The sequence below is a fragment of the Astatotilapia calliptera genome, chromosome 13, assembly GCF_964374335.1.
Source record: "Astatotilapia calliptera chromosome 13, fAstCal68.1, whole genome shotgun sequence".
NCBI lineage: Eukaryota > Metazoa > Chordata > Actinopteri > Cichliformes > Cichlidae > Astatotilapia > Astatotilapia calliptera.
The window spans coordinates 24146007-24167257 of record NC_137434.1 but is presented as its reverse complement, the minus strand read 5'-3'; the positions used below and the strand labels follow the sequence as shown (position 1 = coordinate 24167257).

The 21251-nt window shown below is 36.9% G+C and overlaps 1 long non-coding RNA gene across 1 annotated transcript in view; it reads right to left on the bottom strand.

Moving 5' to 3' along the window:
- Positions 1–1892: 1892 nt before the first annotated feature.
- LOC113034562 (uncharacterized) overlaps positions 1893–21251 on the bottom strand; it is a 76255-nt gene continuing 56896 nt past the window's right edge. The window contains exons 4-5 of the long non-coding RNA XR_003274195.2: positions 14484–14596; positions 1893–4086 (exon numbers count right to left, since the gene is read on the bottom strand). This is a non-coding gene — a long non-coding RNA (uncharacterized LOC113034562). The remainder of the gene's footprint in view (positions 4087–14483; positions 14597–21251) is intronic.

Here is a 21251-nt window from a genome sequence, read left to right as displayed (position 1 = left end):
TTTTAGTTTCTATTGTTGTCTGTCACATCTAATCTCTGTTTAGATCAACTGATCAAACCAAAGCCACAGACACACCAAACTTTCCAGTCTGCTCTTTGCTCTGCAAGGATGCATAACAATAAGCTGTCCAATTTGTGGACTCATTTATTAACATTTTTTATTTTCAATCTCAGTTTACTGGGAACAAAGTACTTTACAACACTGCATTTTCTTAGAGTCTGCAAGCTAAGAGGTTGAATGTGATGATTACTGAAACTGTTATTGGAATTGACAAATTAGTAACTTTGTTGAAATCAAAAGAACAGTTTCAAAGAAACACAGAAGACACCCTCTGACATGTGTAGAATCAGCAACCAGTGCCTGTTTATGCATATCTGTGACCTTATCCAACCTCAGCTTAAAAAAATGAACCTCCCATTTGTGAAACCAGTGAATTTGATTAATGATAGATTCAAATTGAAACTTTTACTCATAAGAGGTGTATCTGTTTCAGACTAAACTTATTCAAGAAATCTCCACTGCCTTTTCCCCCCACACCAATAGTGTAAACTGCTGACAAACCATCATCACCACCAACTGACAACTATCACTGGATTACTTTTGTTCTTAAGAAAGTTCTCATGTTATACAGAGCTTAATTTAATTTGTATTTTCTAAATAAGTATCTGTGGTCATTTGTCCAATATAGATTTTATGTATGCATATTAAGTAGAAGTTGCGTTGAATCTAAAATTACATGTATCATGACTGCTTAATGTACCTAAACGTCAGTGTGTATGTGTCACAGCTGCTGTTGCCTCTGGTGATTTAAAGCTGTAGCTACGGAAATGACATGATGCCATTCTCATGCATTTAGAATAGTACTGGTTGCACACAATTAGCACCTTGTAAAAACTTGAAGTGAAATAAGTAGCAGGCAGATGTTAGCTACACATCACTGAGCTAAATGACCTTTGAACTACTGAGGTGAAGTACCTTCAAACCATTTAGTGATCTGACCTTTTAAGCAGTTTTGTATGATCTCAACAGCTTTGAAGAACACTGAAGAGCAAATGAACACTATAGAATAAAGGGGCACTCAGGTGTGAGTTTTTCCAGGACTCCAGAGGAGATAGCTGAAAGATTTTTCAGGAAATAATGCTTTATACTGAGATTTCGAAAGTTTATGGATGCATATTTGGCTCAAACTAATCATATTAGCCTCACTTGCAGTTCACTGGTAATGGTAAAACTGTTGTGTGATTGTTTTGGCATGTCCGACGTCCCACCTCATTTTTATAGTTTTTATTAAATACTTTAAAAGTCAGCACAGGAGGTGGTGATGACAAAAATAGCTAATAATAATAATAACGAAAATGATCGTCACAATCTATCTGTAAAATAATCTGTACAAAAACAAAAACAACACTTTATTTGTTTATTTTCACAAGTCAGTTCATGGTCCAGGAAAAGAATTGAGATAATCATGTCACTTGTAGTTCAATTGATCTAAGTGCCAATGCTGTAAAAAAAAAAAAAGGTCTATATTTGGGAGCCAAAGTGTCCATCTAAAAGTGTGAGAACACAGTTTACATTTGAAGCTATCAACAATTGCACTCTATGTCCTAGCCAAGAGGAAGCAACACTCCCTGAATAACACTGATATTCACCTATCCATTTGAAGCTTTGTCATCATAAATATTTTAATAGATCAGGAAAGAGATACCCAATTTGTAGTAAACATCTCAGTTATTCTTTCCTTTCCAGTTATACTTGCCAGTCCAGTTAAAACAAACTGAAAAAGGAATGTGAACTGAATGAACTAAACCAAATGTACAGAATGTGAACATCTTTTATTGAAATGTGAACTGTGGCTCCTTAAAGTGTACCAACAAACACAACAGACAAGTTCCTCAGTTTGAGATGCTTTATTAGTGTATTGTCATCATTTCTTACAGCCAGGATTCACTTCTGCCTAAAATGAGAAGCACGCAGAGCTTTATAGGCAGCTAAAGATATACGCCCTCTCTCACCACTTTGTCTTTCTCTTTTTCACATGCACTCTTCCTTCTTTGGTCTTTGTCCCTCTTTTAAGTTTACACGGTTCCTTTTACAATACACAAACACACACACACACACACACACACACACACACTGCAAATGTATTTTTTTCATCTGCATTACCCATATGAACAAACTGAGCTCTTTTCCTGTCCACTCTCTTGTATGTACCATACTGATCGGCATATTGTGCGAGAAATTACACCTGAACCTGAATGTCCATGCCACATTAAACTCCTCAGTTCACCGATCAATCACCCACTTGCTTTAAAAAGTGTCACTTCACTGAAGCATTTCCTAAACATGATACCTGAAAACTCCATGACTCTTAAGAAAAACTGCATTTTATTACATTTTTTTTATTTCATAGCAAAATTTCCTTGGTACTTCATACATTACAATCTTACATTCTGTGCCACCATTTTCAACATGGGGAAAAAGACAGGGCTATGAGAACCTGCTTCCTGCTCAGCACTCAAATATCACTGCCTCAATGTAACAGAGGTCAAACTAAACCAAGTCACGTTTTCATGTTTTTTTTCTATGTGTGTGTGTGTGTGCGTGTGTGTGTGTGTGTGTGTGTGTGTGTGTGTGTGTGTGTGTGTGTGTGTGTGTGTGTGTGTGCAGGGGTGTGGGGTCATATATTGACTATTAATTGACTATTAAAAGTGTTGATTTGTCAAAGCTTCTTTTAGATTATTGATTGGCCCATAAGAATAGTGTATGCTTCTTTTTTTAATAATTAACAGCCAAATGTATCAATTCCATAGGCTAGATAATTAGTTTATTAATTAATGGTAATGTTAGAGCAAAACAAGTACAGGGAAAAAGTAGGTGAGACAAGCATCCACATCAGGCCTTGAAATTCAAGATTGTAGGTACAAGACTACATGTAGTCTTCCCACTGCATGTTGTAGAATGGAAATGTTACATGTTACAAATCTTACACATACAGAAAAAAAAATTCAGGCACCAATCTTTATATAGTTAAGGGAATAAATGGTAAATGGTAAATGGCCTGCATTTGTATAGCGCTTTTCTAGTCCCTAAGGACCCCAAAGCACATAAATTAGTGTATATCAACATTTTCTAAGGTCAGGGTTTTCTAGGCATGACTCATTTTTCACGTAGTTTCTATCCACTCGTGTTAATGCCAATTCCTATGAATGCCAGAGTATGGATACATTTAAAAAGTAGAAAAGAGAGGAGTATGTCTTTCTCTTAAAACACAGAAAAGAGGAGCTCTTTAGATCTGGGGTTTCTCCAAACAGAAGCGGAGTCATTACATTCCAACAAGGAGGCTCCTGTTAAGCTCTTTAACACCATCTAAAGAAGTTCCTTAACATTGCTGAAGTCATACCTATGACTCAGGACGGATTAGTGGAAAAATTTTCAAAACCCTGCTCAAAACATGCGAATTTTAGGGTAAAAACCATTTTTTTCCTGATGTAGTATATTTCAGGAGAAGTGGGGAAAAAACAGTTCCTATCATGTAAAATGTGTGCACATTTCTGATGAATGACATGTTCTCAGCAATAACGACTTTTTAAAATTTTACTACGTGGTTGTAATGTGTGACAATAGCCATGAAGCCCACTCGCCCCATGAATGGCAGCCTGTTAATGGTTTTAAAACACTGTAGTGTTACTCAGCAGTGTCAGTCAACCAGACCAGTTAGTCCTTAAACTGTGGAACTTAATCGCTGGTGTAAAAAGATATTTCTGATTAAAAATAATAAATAAATATTTTTTTAAAAACAGTTTCTCCATCGATTACGAAATTTGATCTGAGATACATCTAAGTCACAACTACAGACAAACACAGTCTGAATCACAAATACCTCTTGAATTCCTTTTTTTGTTCATCCTTTCAACCTTTGAGCAAATAATTCCCTGAGGCATCTCCACAGTGCAATTTATTTTGCCAAGAACCAGCAGCTGCAAACCACAACACAGCACCACCTCTTCTGTAGCTGCCTGCAGTCACCAGCCTTTCCATCTCATGATGATGAGGTCATAACCACAAAGTGCCTCAGCAACATCTCAACTGGAACAAACCCAGAGAAAAATATTGTTAGGATGCAGGGCAAGACATGGAAAACATGGAAATGATGAAGTGTAGGAAAAGACATAAAGAAACTGTTAAAACATAAGGAGACGCTGCATTAAGCGGTCATCTGATATTATTAGGCATCATTAGTACTGTAGTTAGAAAAGCACACAATGCAACACAATCACAATCACAATACGTTTTCCAACATCAAAAAAAAATGTTTTAGAATAAACCCTTATAAGTTAGCTACAGCACTTGTTGTAGTTGGCACCACGCGTGCATTCTCGTTATATGCAGCACAACCTGAGCTGCATTTGCTGAGTTCAATTACAATTACACATTTTCAGTTATGTTCATGCTCAACGTCTGATTATTTTCTAAAAGCCTTTGGAAATTTTCCTTTGAAGGATCAAATGTCTTAGTTAGACTTACACTCCTAGGAGATGAGGGCATGTCTCCCTCTCAACTGATACCACACTGACAACATTTCTAAACTCATCAAAAATCAATCTATTTATAAAGCGCTACTAGATTTATTTACTACCACTTCACAACTGTTGTTGTGAAAAGAACTTCATCAAACAATTCACAGGACTGCTTAAATAGCAGCATCTTTTTTTATAACTCTGAGCTCTTTCTCGGGCTACTACACACTGCATTACTGATGAAGGTTGGTGCATAGTAATGTATGTATCAGGCTGACATTCAAATCAAATTCATATCAAAGCTGTAAGTGTCTCCAACATCTGAACGCAGAAGCCTACTCCCTTTTAACCAGAGTGGCGGCTGAATCATCTCTTCAATTTGCGACTCAACAGCAGGAGGAATATTACTAACCAGTTTAAGTTTTACTTGCCATTTCATTTTGTTTTCTGGCCACATTTAATCATTAGAACTAGTTAGATTTATGTTGAATATTTTATGAGTATGTTTACTCCATATTCTTTAGTTAATCAGTGTATTTTGTTAAAAGGTGTAAATAAAACACGAAAGGAAGGTATCTCATTGTGTCAAGCACAAGAATCTTGGTCACAGCGATTGCTATTTTAGAAATGTTGCATTTATCTCACACGGAGCGTTTCAAATTCGAGCGAATAGAATCCGTCTCAGGCGAACGGTGTGCTTGTGTGTGCGTGTGATGATATTACACAAGAGTAATCCACATACAGCTCTGAACACAGTGGCAGACAGAGCACCTGCACCCTCAGGCTTTCCTCATGGGCTATTGACGCATAGCATCGCGAGGCCTCATAAGGAGACTTATCAGTGTTTGAGCCACATAAGGAAGTAGTAGTAGGAAGTAAGGGAGAGAACTGGAAGGTATCTGAATATCTGCCGCCGAGGAACCCAGGGCTGCTCCGTTTCTGATTCTGTTCAGTCTGCGCTTTATGACACATATCCTTTGGCAATATTCTGTAGACTGTTGTTTTAGCATATTAACCTACTATAATGCCAAAATTAATTTCAATTACAAAACTATAAAAAGATCTAATATACACCTATTCAAAATTTTTCACCCAAAAATATACTTGAAAGCAACTTCTCCTGCCCTGCATGCTAAAAATTGATTCCAAGCCCAGTGCAGTAAACTGTGACTGTATCTGAAACGTTGGGAGTGACGCTCTGCTCATATTTCCTTTTTAGATACTAGAACTGAACAGCATAAAGACATGCAAAGTTCTTTATCAGAAAGTATACAGCTACAGTTTAAAGTTTGTAGGTTTTTAATCTTTAGACATGTCTGTAGAGTTCACAAAAGTTTATGAAATGTATCATTTTATGAGCTATGTATAAAGCTAAATTATGCCACTGAAACGTAGGCTACCGCACAATTTGATCTCTAAAATGTTTCGGTTCTCAACTGTTCATATGTAGTCATTAGCAAAGTTAGGAGACTTAACTTTTTCAAACTTTAGGAAAAGTGAGCTTCTGTGCACTTAGAGTAGATAAGTACCCCCTTTGCAAACACAAACACAAGTCTAGACAAAAAAAACAACTGGACTGCAAATGTAGTGGATGTTATTTCTTTACTACAACCTAGTGTTTATAAATTCACCGAAACATCTGTGTCAAATTGTCCAACATCTCTGTAGCTTCCCACTTTGGCTCCACAGACACACACACACACACACACACACACACACACACACACACACACACACACACACACACACACACACACACACACACACACACCAACGATCATCAAAACAAAGGAAAAATTGGGCTGTGATCATGACTAAAAATACAATGTAATTCACAATCCAGAGATGATTCTCCACTCTTATTAAACTTATTGGTGTATGTCGTTTCTTTTCCCTTCCTTTTTCCACAGACAAAGCCACAGCAATTAGAGAAGTAAGTTAGGTTTGGACATGAAAATAATTAAAAAGACGCTCACTTTTCAAAGATATCCTCCCATCATCTATTCATTTTCTTGTTTACACCAGTTTGTCCAGACTACTAGGCATAATACGTTGGCAATCTGTTTATAGGTGAATATGTACCATGCTACAGTAGCTTGTGCGTGTGTGTATTCCACTAATAATTGGAACCTGGAGAAAAGTTTGGATAGCTACCTTTACCCTGACCATTTAATCTAACAGATTAGCTTGTTCATCCTTAATTTATCTGAGACTTCTCACAAGCATTACCAGCTCTGAAGCAGGTGAGATTCTGTGAGCTTCTAAGTTAAAGGCATTAACCAATTATAAATTGGTGGTTATTTCTTCTGTTACACAATCTTATAACACCCCATAGAGCATACAAGTATAATCTCTGCCAAGAAATACAGTTAAATTATAGTCAGTAAAATATTACAGGCCTGATATTATTTACTTTCCATTGAATGTCACGTTCTAACTTTGGAGTTGTTAAAATAATGAGTACTTTTTCATAATTAAAAACAAAGTTTAATGCATGTGGGGTCAAGGTTAAAGTTTTTGAAACTTGTACTTGCTTAAACAGAATTTACCATATGAGATTTAGTTTTAAGGCTAATTATTAGGATGACGGTTGCTGTGCTAAGTCACAATGGACCCTGTCTGCACAGTCTAAACAGACTAAAACAAAGTGTTTCTGTGGCTCTGTCTGAAGAAAGAGCCTTACAGTTTTGGCTACACAACAGACAATAGAAACCCTAGCTTTGTGGATCGGTGGAAAAGATGGAAAAAGATGAAAGCTGTTAGCAGACATTTACGCTTAAGGCCTTTAGCAGATGAATTTTTTGGAAACCTTATGCTTAGTTGCAAGTGTTTTAACTGAGGATGAACCATATGTTTTCCGTTTGATTGAGGTTACTTTTTAACACAACATGCTGATCATTAAGACTCGTCATTCATGTTTCCAGTCTCCAGTTCATTTATTATTTTTACTATTTTTGTTAATTTATGTCTTATTTCAGCAAGAAATACATGTTTTCTAATACAGATCCACTTGCAGCAAGGAATTTCTAAAATCACCTGGGGGTTTTTTTCACAAATAATGTAATAATTTGTATTTCCTGCTCGTCTCTGCACACTATGTTTAAAGAGCAGCTGCCACTAGCATTTTACACAACTATAAATGTTCTGCTCTTGGCTTTTATTTAAAATTAGTTTTGGGAGAAACGACACAGCTAAAATCCCCGGAAACTGAGCTCTCTTATGTAAGTTTGCACAATATAAAACAGACACAGTATACAAAGTGTACACAACCACATTATTAAGACAAATTTCTACAGTTGTCCCCTAACTGACAGGATCTCCTCCTGAGGATGAATGTCTTTAGCCATCTTAAAGTACCATAGGTGAACACTGTGATTAAAGACTTTGTAAGACGTGCAACAAGATAAATTACAGTCTTCCATTTATAACCCACCCTTTCTGCTCACACTGCACCTATTACAGGCCGGACGGCTAAAAATTTTTTTGCTTTGGTGATGCTGTTAATCATTCTGCTAAGAGCTAAGGAGATAAATTAGTCTGTTGCCCTTTTAAAGTGGAGGCCCACTTAGTTTCAGACTCGGTATTGCTGTGAAAGACATTTCAGCATGCAGCTTAAGCTACATTTTTAGGGTTTGAGATTATTGTCAAAAGCATAGCTGCATAAGGTCGGATCTCAGGACACTGAGAAAAAACATAGTGTTTTATATCCGTTATATAAATACCCTTACTAATTTGTACAATAGCCCCAGAGCTCAAACTGCTCACACTCGCAGCACTTTTACCACAATCTGCTTCTCCTCAAAAGTAAACAACTTTTTGAAGAAAGCGGTATACAACGGGAGTGCCCGTTCACTCCAGTGATTCTTTTCTCTCAGGACAAAAACACAAGTTTGATGAATAATTTACTGAAGGTACAGGACTAGATTAACCAGTCTGATGGATGAGTGGGTGCTTTGTCTTCCCTGTTTGCTTTAGTGGATCTGCATTTAGCTCCTACCGAGTGCATTTATCAAAATAAAACTGAATGTGTTAAGATATTTAACATTATCGCATCTCTGTATGAATAAATAAATAAATATTAATCAGTTCATTTAATGGCATCATCGCTGTGCTTTCTAACTTTTAAATATGAAAGGTTTCGGTTTTGACAGATTGCCAAATGAATCATTAAGAAAATTAAGTTTAGTATTCATCTTGACACTTTTTTTTGATGCGATAACAACCAAAGGCACTCCTTTTAAATTAAGAATTTGTATCTTTAAATTGATGCCGTTTGTGCGTTTGTGACAGCAGATTGAATTTATCACGATATGCGTTAGGCAGATTTAGTACCCAGTATGCAGAGTAAAGGTAAACTCATGAGACTGGGACTCAAGGAAATGCAAAACAAAACTAAGCTGGAGCTAGAAGTGCAATCTTGGAGTCAAAAGGGAAACCACAGAAGGAAGGCGCACAGAGCATGTAGGAGAACACGACAAGGAACTGAGGAAAACTGAAGGCTTAAAAACACACAAAGTATCTGAGGAGAGGACACGGCTGTGGAAAATGAGGCACAGGTGAAGAGAATCTAACTAACAAGACAAGAAACCACAAAACTGAAGATGAGGGACTGGCAAAATAAGGAAACAATGAAACATTAGAACTCCTACACTGACAATAACAAGACACTATACCAAATTACCCAAAGCAGAATGCTAATAAAAAAAAATCACCTCAAATTTTGGTAACTATTGTCCATGATGTGAATATGTAAACATTGTGTTTCTATTCTGTGTCCTGTTCTGTTTGTATATGTGTGTTTTTGCTGCTGATACACCAAATTTCCTCTTGTGGGACAATTAAAGGATTATTCTATTCTATTCTATTCTGTTCTATTCTATTCTATTCTGTTCTATTCTATTCAGGAAACTAGAACTCAAGCACAAAATCCAAACATAATTATAAGCACACTGGATATCATAGATAAGAAAAATCTTAACTGAAATAAGAGAACAATCTCAAAATACTGAGTCAATGACCCAGGAGCCATGACAGAATTTTCTTAGGATACAAGTTATTTTGCTTTTAAAGAACAATGTCAGTGTTCGATTAAGCCGAAATGCACTGAAGCTGTTCTTTATATTAAAAGCACTGCTGGAGCTTTAACCTCTTCAGACTTTGTGCTCTTTTCCATGCACCTTGTATGGAGCTGTAGCTCTTTCTCTTTCAAGGAAGATGAATTTTAGCAAAGCTTAAAGCTTTTTTTTGTGTTTTTGTAAAGACAAAAAGAGCAGGAAATTTGTGCAGTTTTGTTGCATATGAAGACTAAGTTCCATTTACAGTGAGAACTGAAGTGCAACAGCTTTTTTCTGCCTATTAGTCATGATCTTGGAAGATAAAAAGAAATGTATCTGTACTAATTTAGTCTTTGCTTTTAAACCAAGATAGCCAAAGAGAAGTAAACTGCAAAGAAATAACAAAAATAAATAAATAAATCCTGTGAAAGGAAGAAAAAAAAATCACTGGCCCCAAAAACAGATCAAATACAAGATGAGAACAGAAATCTAGGGACACATGCTCTAAATCCAGAAATGCAAAATAAAAAAAATGTGTCATGAGAGCTCCTGAGCGATTCCATTTCTGGGGCTGTTTTTTAAAAGAGCTGTTCCAGACAGACATGCGTAATTGTTCTAATTCTAACCTCATTAGGTTTTGATATATTTCATGAAAGAAAAGTAACATCCGTTGTATCTCTCAATATAGGGAGTGGTTTCCTTTAAGCACTTTCTAACTATCATGCTTACCTACACTCAGACAGATGTAGGGGGCAATTTTGGGGTTCAGTATTTTGCCCAAGGACACTTCAGCGCTAACCTTCTCATTAGCATACAGTCCCATCTGCCTCCCAAGACACGGCCGACATTCACTGGTGGCCATAACTGGCTGCATACTGTCAATGTAAATGATAAGTTCTTTTTAGACTTTTTTTTTTGTTAAAGTCAGAAAGAGTCAGGGTCCAAAAACTGTAAACAAAAAACAAAAAACAAAATGATGCAAGGACATAATGTTGCAAAGAGGAGTCCACATAATTTTCCAATATGCAGCACCATCTGCAGTACTGCTATGGCAGCTAGGTGTTTACAGTGTAACAAATATACTGTGTTTTTTCTGTGAGGGCTGACACACTAAAGGAAGAAGGGATTTTCTTGCACTTTCAGATTTGGATTGAAGGTTGGGCAACTGAAGCTAACTGATGTTCACTTTTAATTTATTATGTGCAGCCTGTGAGTGTTAACACAAATTGCTTACTGGTTAAAGATCAAAGGTTATACCATGGGATTTCTCAGTTAAATCACTCTATTCATTATCGGTGGAAGGAGATGAAGCAGCTTGATGGATGAATGGATTTATTCTCTTATTGTCACTTTTGATAAATTGGAAACCTGCATCAGCGATAAGCAGGTTTCAGAGTACTTAGCACCAGATGTATGAATTGGCTGGAGATCAAAGGTGAAAACAAGGAACTTGTGCAGTGGATAAGTTATCCTCCTGTCAGTCCTCTCTGGCAAATTGTTTTCCTTTTTTGTCTGTATCTCTCAATTTTACTTCCCAATAAATGTGTCTAATTTGGCTAAGAACACACACCATAGGCAGTTAATAAAGTAAGGTATATATATGCAAACACTGGAAAGCACATGAAGAAAAACTACTATTAATATTCAAACTAGCAATGAGGCAAGCTTTCAGAGCTCAGAGATGCCCATCGTCATAGAGCATGCAGCAAAACAAATCAACATTTTAAGTTGGCTTACTGATCCCTTGTGATCAAATGAAGCAAAAGCCGCCTACAACAGTGCAGAGAAACCACATAACATTTAACACAGCTCAAAGCTTTGAAAACAACAATCCTGTCAAAAAAAGCCTGTTTGCTTGGTTGATTTACAACACACACATGAGCACAGTCCTTGATGTTCACTTTTATTTTGTATTGATTGAAAACATAACAAAAAAACATAATTTCTATGATTTTATTTGCATTAAACTAGTCCTGGTTTTATTTCACAATATGTTTCTTCAGTGCTGAGAGTCAGTTACATTTTGTTTGAGTTAATAAGTGTATTTTAATATCTACACAAAGGGCTAGTGAGATACTGCAATGACACTGTGCACTTGTGCATGGTGACTGTAAATGTCCTATTTCATAATTTTCCAGTTGAAACTACAAAAATAATACAATTGCTTAATTACTGTATGTCTATGTGAGTCTATAAGTACTCTGCTAATAGAGCAGGAGTGAGTGATTTATTTTCCACTGGACTTGCTTTCCGCTTACATTTTTACAGAAAAAGGAGTTCACTTGCTGACTCGAGAGATGGATGTGGAGATAAATGGCTCAGCCAGAGACCAGAACGAGAGAGTTGGGACATTTACCACAAATTGTGATATGGTCATGCACACACACACACATGCACGCAGCTGTCAAAACAAGTGAAGGAATAGAGGTTGTTTTGCACAAGAGGGAAAATCTATAACATCTGCTACTTTTTTGCTTATTGGGTGCATGTATACTTGCATTAGTCATTTTGTAGAGTCATAAAATCAGTTTATCACAATGTAGGGAGTCCGCTAACTATTAGTAAGGAAAAATAAGTCTCCTGTAGATGTAAATTAATTTCGGGGAGAAGGCTTGGTTTAAGGTAAGTAGTGGTTATGGTTGGGGCGAGTCTCCAGGAAGTGTGCCAGTGTCCTCTTAAGTGATGCAAACACAGCCATGTTTGCACATCTGTGCATGTGGAAGAGTGAAGACTGGAAACCATCATACTACACTTGCTCTCACGCACTCACCCTGAAGAGAGTTGGCTAATTAAATTATGTGGCTGTCAGAATAAGGCTTTGCAGGTCTGCATTCAATTTTCACTTTTCATTTAAAAGAATTAAAAACACAATACTGACCAAACCCCAGGGACTGGTCTCTGTGTAGTGTACTTTATTCTAACTATTGTGACTAAAGCAACATTTCTAACTTAATGCTGATCTCACTACAACTGTGCAGTTGAATCAAATCTGTTAAAATAATGCAAATTATGTTAACAGAATGTAACATCATTTACAGGCTATTTCACATTAATATTCAGGGAAGACAATTATTGTACAGCTGCACCATGTCTGGCACCTGTTTTCCATTGTTAGACCTCCGATTAACAGTACAGTTAAACTTATGTTATACTATAACTTTGGACACAATAACACTGTTCCCCCAAATGCGACAGCCTAATTACTACTTGACGTAGTTGCAAAGCAATCTTGTTTATATTTCCTTCCTTGTCTTGTATTTCTGTCTTTATGATCCAAGGTGAGTGAAGTGAGCACAAGGCAGCGTCTCCATCCAACAGAAAGTTATCCGGCTATCATGGAATGGTTTGCAAAACTAAGGACATTTATCTCGTGGTCACAAAACTGGACTTCTCTCTAGATCTTTACCTTAATATGTAAAGGGCCCTTTATTCATTTTCAGATGTGATTATCTATTTTTCCATTTGTTTTTGACTGCAGTAACCGATTTAGCAGTTTTGCCAACAGTCTTTGTAAGAGACATGAGATTAAAATCTACAAGCAAGCCTCTTATACTTGATATGTTATGCTTGCAATCCTTCCAACAAACTGTCAGGAAAAAATGAGCTGCTATTGTCACACACTCCCCACTTAATCACACTTAAAATTACTGTGATAAAGGTGCAAACATGTTGTGGCTGGTGGGTCAAATCGCAGTAATCCAGCACAAATAATCACAGTTTTATAATCAGTTGTGTTTGTGGGAGTTCCAGAAAGACATTTTTCCCTTTCTTTGACAAATAGGTTTACTTACATTTGGCACTACAAAGAAACGTGTCATACGATCTCAAATAAATTTGTAGTTTTTCTTACTTGCTGCTCTTTTTTTTTTTGATTCAACCTTCACCTTTTTTGGAAATATTCCTAAAATTATTACCAGTTTCATATTTATTCTGTTTATATGTCACAGAGACTGCCTCGGTTTCCAGATAGTCTCTATGAAAACACACATTTAGATGTATTTTACACACATACTTTACAGTATGAGCTTCACCTCGTGAGAGTTGCATTTTTTTTGTCCCTCCATCTGACACCTTGACGTTTACAATATTGACCATTAACACGCTGATGAATGAACAGAGTCCACTTTAGTTAATTAATCTGAGCTGCTGCAGTCCCACTAACAGTCCACCAGCAACGTAGAATTGACTAAAATACAGATGGAGTAACATCATTTCTTTAATGTTTCTCCATACATTTAATTTTTCCTATTATACACAGTACTGGATGTGTTTTGTCCCTTTGCTTAGTGTGAAGAAAGCAGATTTATGTTGGTCGTACTATAATTTTTTTCAGCCAGTCTTGAAGAAGGCGCACAGGCTCCACACTGTATTTGCACTATTTTAAACTCTATGCAGGAGTTTGTTGAAATAGAATATCAGCAGGCACTAGAGATAAGGTTTGGTGTTGCTCAAAAGCACACACAGAAGGAATCACTGCATTGCCCTGCTGTAATCTGCATACAGAAACTGAGAGACATTGTTGGAGGACTTTTGATACCCTAAATGACTAATGAACTACAGCTTTTACTAATTTAGGCAAAATATAACAATATCACAGAACTGGTGAGATGAAATGAAATTACTCCTAGCTCTAGTGCTCACATTGTCTGCAACTGCGAGCTGGAGATGAGCAGACTTCGACAAAATAGGGTAATGTCAGGTAGGTGTATAAATCACTTTAACTTCGGGTCAGGGGTTTCCCATGTTTGATCTTGACTACACTCGCAACTATATAATCCATGTGTGTAATATGCACTGCCGACACACAGTAGGAATAGCGAAGGATTAAAATCAGATAAACATATTTGATATCTTCAACAAGGCACTAATCAGACTGCCAAGTACAGTAGTTTACAAATGTGTGCACTCCTACCAGATGAGCTTTGCTGGGGTGGTTTCCCCACCGCTTGTCAGGATGGGTGAATGTGGTGGAAACCAGTCTGATAGTCCTGTGGTGAAACTGTTTCTCAATCCTGCGTCTTAGACCTGCAAAATAAAAAAATCCCCACTTTAGCATATCACCTCAAAGAATTGAGTCCTGGAAACACGGCTTTCAAAACAAGCAGATATATTATCTAAAGAGTCTCAAACTGTAAGACAAAGACATCAGTATGTTTCATTTTTAATGATGTTTAAATAAAAAACAAATGTCTTAATTTAGTTTTCTCATTTGTTTTTTCCAAGTTCTTAGGAATTCTGGAATCTCGGTGCCGCTAGGTTTTCTTCTAAAGTGTGCATTTGCTGTGACACATATGCTTTTTAATGTAAATACACCGAATATAATTGTCTGGACAAAAATTAGGTCAGTTTTGTCCTTAATCTAGCATCGGTAATATACCATAGCAACACTAAACCATCCAAGAAGCCAATATACCACCATTATGCACAATTATACAATCATACTAACAGAATTGTTATAAAAAATATCTAGTCTGTTACGTGTTTACAACGTGATTTATTTTGCAACATTTAAAATATTACTATAAAAATGTCTGTTAAAGCTTAAATAATATGTTGCCCAAATTCTTTGATGTTATCGTTTTGTAGGGTGCAATATGATATCACAGTCCTTTCAGCTGACTCATAAACGTCTCTGTATGAATGGTGCAAAGTTTATGCGGAGGTATACGCACACACACGGCACAGTTTTAATTCAGAAACACAGTTTCCGTACAGAAAGAGCCGCGTGCATTTGTCATGTGCAAAGCACCCATTATTTACGCGCAAATTTCTCACGGAAAACTGAAATGACGCTGTCTTCATTGCTACGCGCAATTAAAAATTTTCTGGAGTGACGCCAGGATGCCTTCACTGCTGGAATTTATCGTCTCTCACATTTTAACCACTGAAAGATGCCGGATGAGTACACATCGTTTCATAATTAGGTGAAGTATGCATGTTCCAATAACACTGTACATGGGTGATGGGTGCAGTAACTGATGACAGAGTACCGAAAAAAATATACGTATAAAATCTTTCTAAAAAATAATTTCCAGAAAACCACGTACACTTGGATCCGACTATCTGACTTTCTCTGAAAATAGTACACAGGTTTTAGAGATATTCCAGTAACTCACACACCAAATCACACAAAGGTTTTTTTCATTTAAAACAAACAACAATCTCTAACCACTTAACCTTCCTACATGGGTCAGAGAGAAAGTGATAGGAACCCGGGTTTAACATTTTGTGCCAACAGTCTTCTGACTTAGTTTCTCACCATTCACATGTCAGTGCATTGTTTGACACATGAGACCATGTCTGAAAAGTCATCCCACACACAGCAGACAGATGCAAAAAGCCCTTTTTGTGTGGGTGTGTTTTAACTAAACATGAAGCCTGCTTATGTGTGAGAGACAAAGAGAAGGTGAAAGAAGCTCAGATGTGGGCGGTCAACTTTTAATATTCATATCTTCCTATCTTTCATTTATAAAGGAATTATTTAAAAACTTTGGAGCGCTATTTATATCCTTTTGTATCCTGTTCCTCCTTTGTTTTGGCCTTACGTGTTGAAATTTTCAACAGTAGGACACAGTTTTCCCTCGAGAATTCATAGCAGAAATACTGCACTGAATCACTGATGAATTCTTTTTGTACTTAGAGATTTAAAATGACCAGTTGCAGAATATGCAGAACACTAGATGATGAGTGGTTGTTAGGATTTTTTTAATTTGTTTTTTTACACACACTCACACACACCAGAGCTCCTCTAGCTACACTGCAGCAGTACACCCCCAGCAAATCTGACTCCTTATTCTGAATTCACAGGACCACTGAGGTTTTTATTTGATGCTTTTGCAGAAAATCTGACCCAAAAAAGTTGGACTAAATCATATTTACAGGGATGAAACATCTGTGTTTTCAGTGCTGGAAGGCCATGACTGTAGAAACAAGCATGCTATTATTTACAAAGCTAGGCTGTCTATTTACAGATGACAATTGACAAAACCTAAATGAATAAAATGTAATCTATGGGGTAATGGGATAGCAGAGAGGTTTGAGCAGGTAACCCATATGCTCAAAGACTAATGCAGGGGCCTGGATTCAATTCTGCCCTGGACTATTTCTTGCGTTACATTCCTCTGCTCTCCTTCTCCCACTTTTTCCTGTCTGCCCTGTCCAAAATAAAGGCTAAATGCCCCAAAATAAAGCTTTAAATATCTAATCTGCATTATTAGTTTCCTTTCAATATCATCAGCTGAATCGCTGCTAATAGTGTTCTATATACATTTTAACACTGAGCCTGGTTCTGCCGGAGGTTTCTTCCTGTTAAAAGGGAGTTTTTCCTTCCCACGATCGCCAAAGTGCTTGCTCATAGGGGCTCATATGATTATTGGGTTTTTCTCTGTATGTATTATTGTAGGGTCTAACTTACAATATAAAGTGCCTTGAGGCGACTGTTGTTGTTATTTGGTGCTAAATTAAAAAAAATGAAGTCAATAGAGGAATAAACTTTTTACAATGTGTGCTTTACTCATCACCAGCACACATTGTAAAAAATGTAACTCATGATGCAGAAAAAATATTCCATTACTTATTAGCTTACATACTGAGACCCCTTTCAGCCCTTCAAATCGTCCACACCCACAGCTTAAATAGTCCACATTTAACACCGAAAGTAACAGAAAAACAACACATTGTGGTTTAACGATATCAACTGCACCCAAGAGGACTCCTGTCCAGCCCTCACACCAAATGTGAAGAGTTCTCATGCCCTCCTACTCTAACATGAGCAGATCATTTTTATATGCAGGCAAAGCAGTAGCTAAAGTTAGCACAACAGATTGGAACACTCAACAAATATAAAAACTTCAAATTTCCAAAAGGCTCTGAGCTTGGCGAGTTCAGCTGCTCCACATTTGTATGCTATACCTCCACCAGTATCTCTTTAAAACAATAAACCAACTCCCATTGATCTGAAGCTGCAATTACAATAATAAACAGAGGTGAAAATAGTTATAACTACAAGATACCAGCTCATGAAAGTCTTTCCAAATATTATCTGATGCTTTATGGAATGAAAAATAAAGGATAGGATAAATAATCGACACATTAGCTGATTATAAACTTCTGAATTTTAAGTTTTAACTCCCCCACATCAAAAACACACTTAGTCATCCATCAGTAAAAATGTTATCCAAGATAATGAACCAAAGTTGGTGGCATTCACTATGCAGCTAAATGAGTCACTAAGCACAATCTACAGATCTGTACGATCAAAGTCTTTCACTGACCTTTCACAAACAAATTTTTTGCAAGCATAACAGTAATGCTCATCTTGTCAAACCTGTTTTGGTGGATAATACCATCACGGAGATCTAACCCGGTCTCCAAGAAATTTGTGAACTCGACCAGAGTTGGCCGGAGGTGTTTTTTTGTCAACGGCACAAACACCTTCCACTATAGTGTAGAATGGTGGATCCAAAGCAGATATCAGTGAAATGCTGAGCAAATCGAATGTACATAATAACAGCTATTTTAAGCCAAAAAGCAGAAAGGTGGGAATTCATCCTGATTTCACAGAAGTGAATGAGAGGCATCAGACATGATCCTTTCCATTGCTTTGCTTTGTAATCACAAGACTTACAGTAAACGTATCAACAATATTTCACTTTTAGCTCCCAGGCCAAATTTAAATATAATATTTTTGCTGTTAAAATAAGCCAGCCACAGGGGGACCTCAAGTCAGTGTATTCCTAGTATCGATCCCAAGCCTGGACAAATGGGGAGAGTTTTGTCAGGAAGGGCATCCAGGATCAAATCTTTGCCAAATCAAAGACCCCTAAAAAGAATAGCTGAAAGAAGAAGATGAGAGCTCATTTTTGAACCAGTACAGGTCGAGTATTGTGAAAATATCTAATCAAATGCAGAAGGCCCTTCTAATATTTCACTACAGAAAGCTACCAGTGGTTTGTAATAATTTCTTGGTCCATAGTTGAGTCAGAGGTGAAATAAACATGTAGGCAAAATGAATAAATTTGAAAAAGGCCTCAGAGTTTCTCCTTAAATTTAATTAGCTTCATTAAAATGTTCAAAAGTGCAGTAGTTAGCATTATCTCATCATTCCTTTTTTTAGTTTGTCAAGGTAGCACTAACATTTATCGACTCTATCATTTAACATTTATCACACCGTTTGTTAATCCTTGTTTGTGTTTTTCCCCAGAGTGTTTTTGTGATCTCTCTATGCCCTCCTTCTTCTCTCTTCTTTCCCCTTCACCCCCCAACAAGTTACAGCAGATGGCCGCCACTCCCTGAGCTTGGTTCTGCAAGAGGCCTCTTCCCGTTAAAAGAGCTCTTTTTTTCCCATTGTGGGCAAGTGCTTGCGCATATGGGAATCACCTGATTCCTGGGGATTCTCCTCAATCTTTAGGCTTGAGGTGACTATAGTTGTGAATTTCGCACTAAATAAATCTAACTGAACTGAAATCTAATAATTAAAAAATATTTTTAAGACTGTGTTTTTAAAGTGTATCTAATACTAATGCTTCCTTTCCATGAAGAGAGAACTGCTGAATGATTCATGTTACCAGTGACCTCTGTCTTGACCAAAAATGCAGCACATCCTTTTTTTCTGGAAGTTTGACTTTTAAAATGACACACAGTGCATGATGGTACTTGGGTATAGCCATCAGCATCTGAAAAAATATGTAATGTCTGGTTTCACTTGCATTTAGAACTATTTACTCAGAAAACTGTTAGTTGTAGATGGTAACAAGCAGTGGCTGACTGCCTACTGGGACATTTCCCCGTAGCTCGAGGGTCATTTTGTCCCGCTGTGAACAGCGGTAATAAAACAAGCAGGAATGAGTCTCAGAACACACCGAGATAAACTCTGTGCTCTTGCCACAGTATCCACAGGACAAATACACCCATAAATACCTTCCAGTCAGTCCCATATATTTTCTATTTACTAATTGGAATAACATTCCTGGCATATGTACATAGTGGACAAATAAATTGCACCTCACTACTAAGGGTGTTGCTAACAAATGATTGTATTGTGAATAATCATTTTACCTCTAAATGAGTTACTGATAACTTTATAAACACACATAAAATCATAATTACTTCAGTAATGCTTCTATTGACCTACTTTCAAATAGTTATGGCAACTAACTTTTCTTGTTCACTCACGTGTTGAATTAAATGTTAATTAATTACCGACTGATTATTATTGTTTTGTTTTTCTCATTTTCTATAGATTCTGAAGCAATATAGCCAAACTGAATTTTTTTGTGAGCAATACCCGCCTCAATTTTGTTTGGTTGGTTGTTTTTGTGCTAACAGAGTGGCCCGGGATTAAGTAGAGTTTTCAGCCTTAATTACTGCTTCAAGTACATCTTTCCGCAGATGCACTTCTAGTATAAGATGAGAGGTTACAATGATATTTGTGCTGTTCTAAACAAAATACGCACTTAAGAGAACACATTGTTTTCAATAGTAAACCGATTCTGTGAGCAAACAGAGGCCTCCTGTAAAAATAGCATGTTGGCTGGTAAACAAAGCGGCTTCAAAAAGGAAGTGAGAGGTTTAATATCAGTGAGTGACTCAGGCAGCGGAGCACAGGGAAAATCCAGAATCAATACGTTTCAGTTCTCAGTATATGCTGTACTGTGGCATATTTACATTTATCTGAGGTTCCTATGCAGGTCACCGACTATGTTGACAATAGCAAAGTGGTTCCTAGAACTAAAGCCTTTCATGGCGATAACAGCACGCAATGATGAGCCACTGAGAATAAGCAAAAGTTAGGACTAATATTCAAGGGAATCTTTAACTTTCCACAACAAAACTTCAAAGAGTGCAGTGGTTCCAAACTTTCTGCTGCTAATGTTTTTGTTTGCACCTTAGCTCCCTACCTGCAGATTTGCTGCCAACATTATCTTCACGGAACTGTGGACTCAGAGAGCTGGTTTAGAGTTACAGAGGACTGAAGCCGAGAGTAGAAGTGATAGTGAATGCTGATCTATTTTTATAGCTCAATATATGGTACGTCAGCAAATACCCTTTGATTCATATTACTGTAGAGAAATGATCAGTACGTCAGCTAGTAACTAATATAATGAATTCCTTAATAAAAATGATACTATGGTGATGGGTAATGAACACTGAGGTAGTTACTGGTGGTTTGCATTTAGCTGTTAGTGATACACACATAAAACACTTATTTAACCTCCTAGGACCTGGCGTCCACATATGTGGACATCCCATTTTGGATTGTCAAGACCAAAATACTAACTTTTGCTCTACAATGGTCTGATATCCACTCACGAGGACATTATACTGCCACTGCTCTATCAAAATTTTAAACAAATAACTTCATATGTGGATCTCATTTTTCTCAGAAACAAAAAACTGGTAATTCTTTGTTTTTACATTCATCGGGTCCCAATATGCCCAAATATCAAAGAGAAATTAAAAGTGCATGCCATGGAAGAGTTCGGGTCTTAGGAGGTTAAGGAAAATAGAAGTGAAATAAGTATTGATTTTACTATGACAGCTATTTACTTTACCAGAATGAAGGTGCAGGTAATTGTTCCTACATTTATAGTGTTAGCTGAATAGGATGCAATTTGATTAAAAAAACAAACTCTGCAGTTCCTACATCATTGCTGGGTCCCAAGATTTCTTTTAGGTTTAA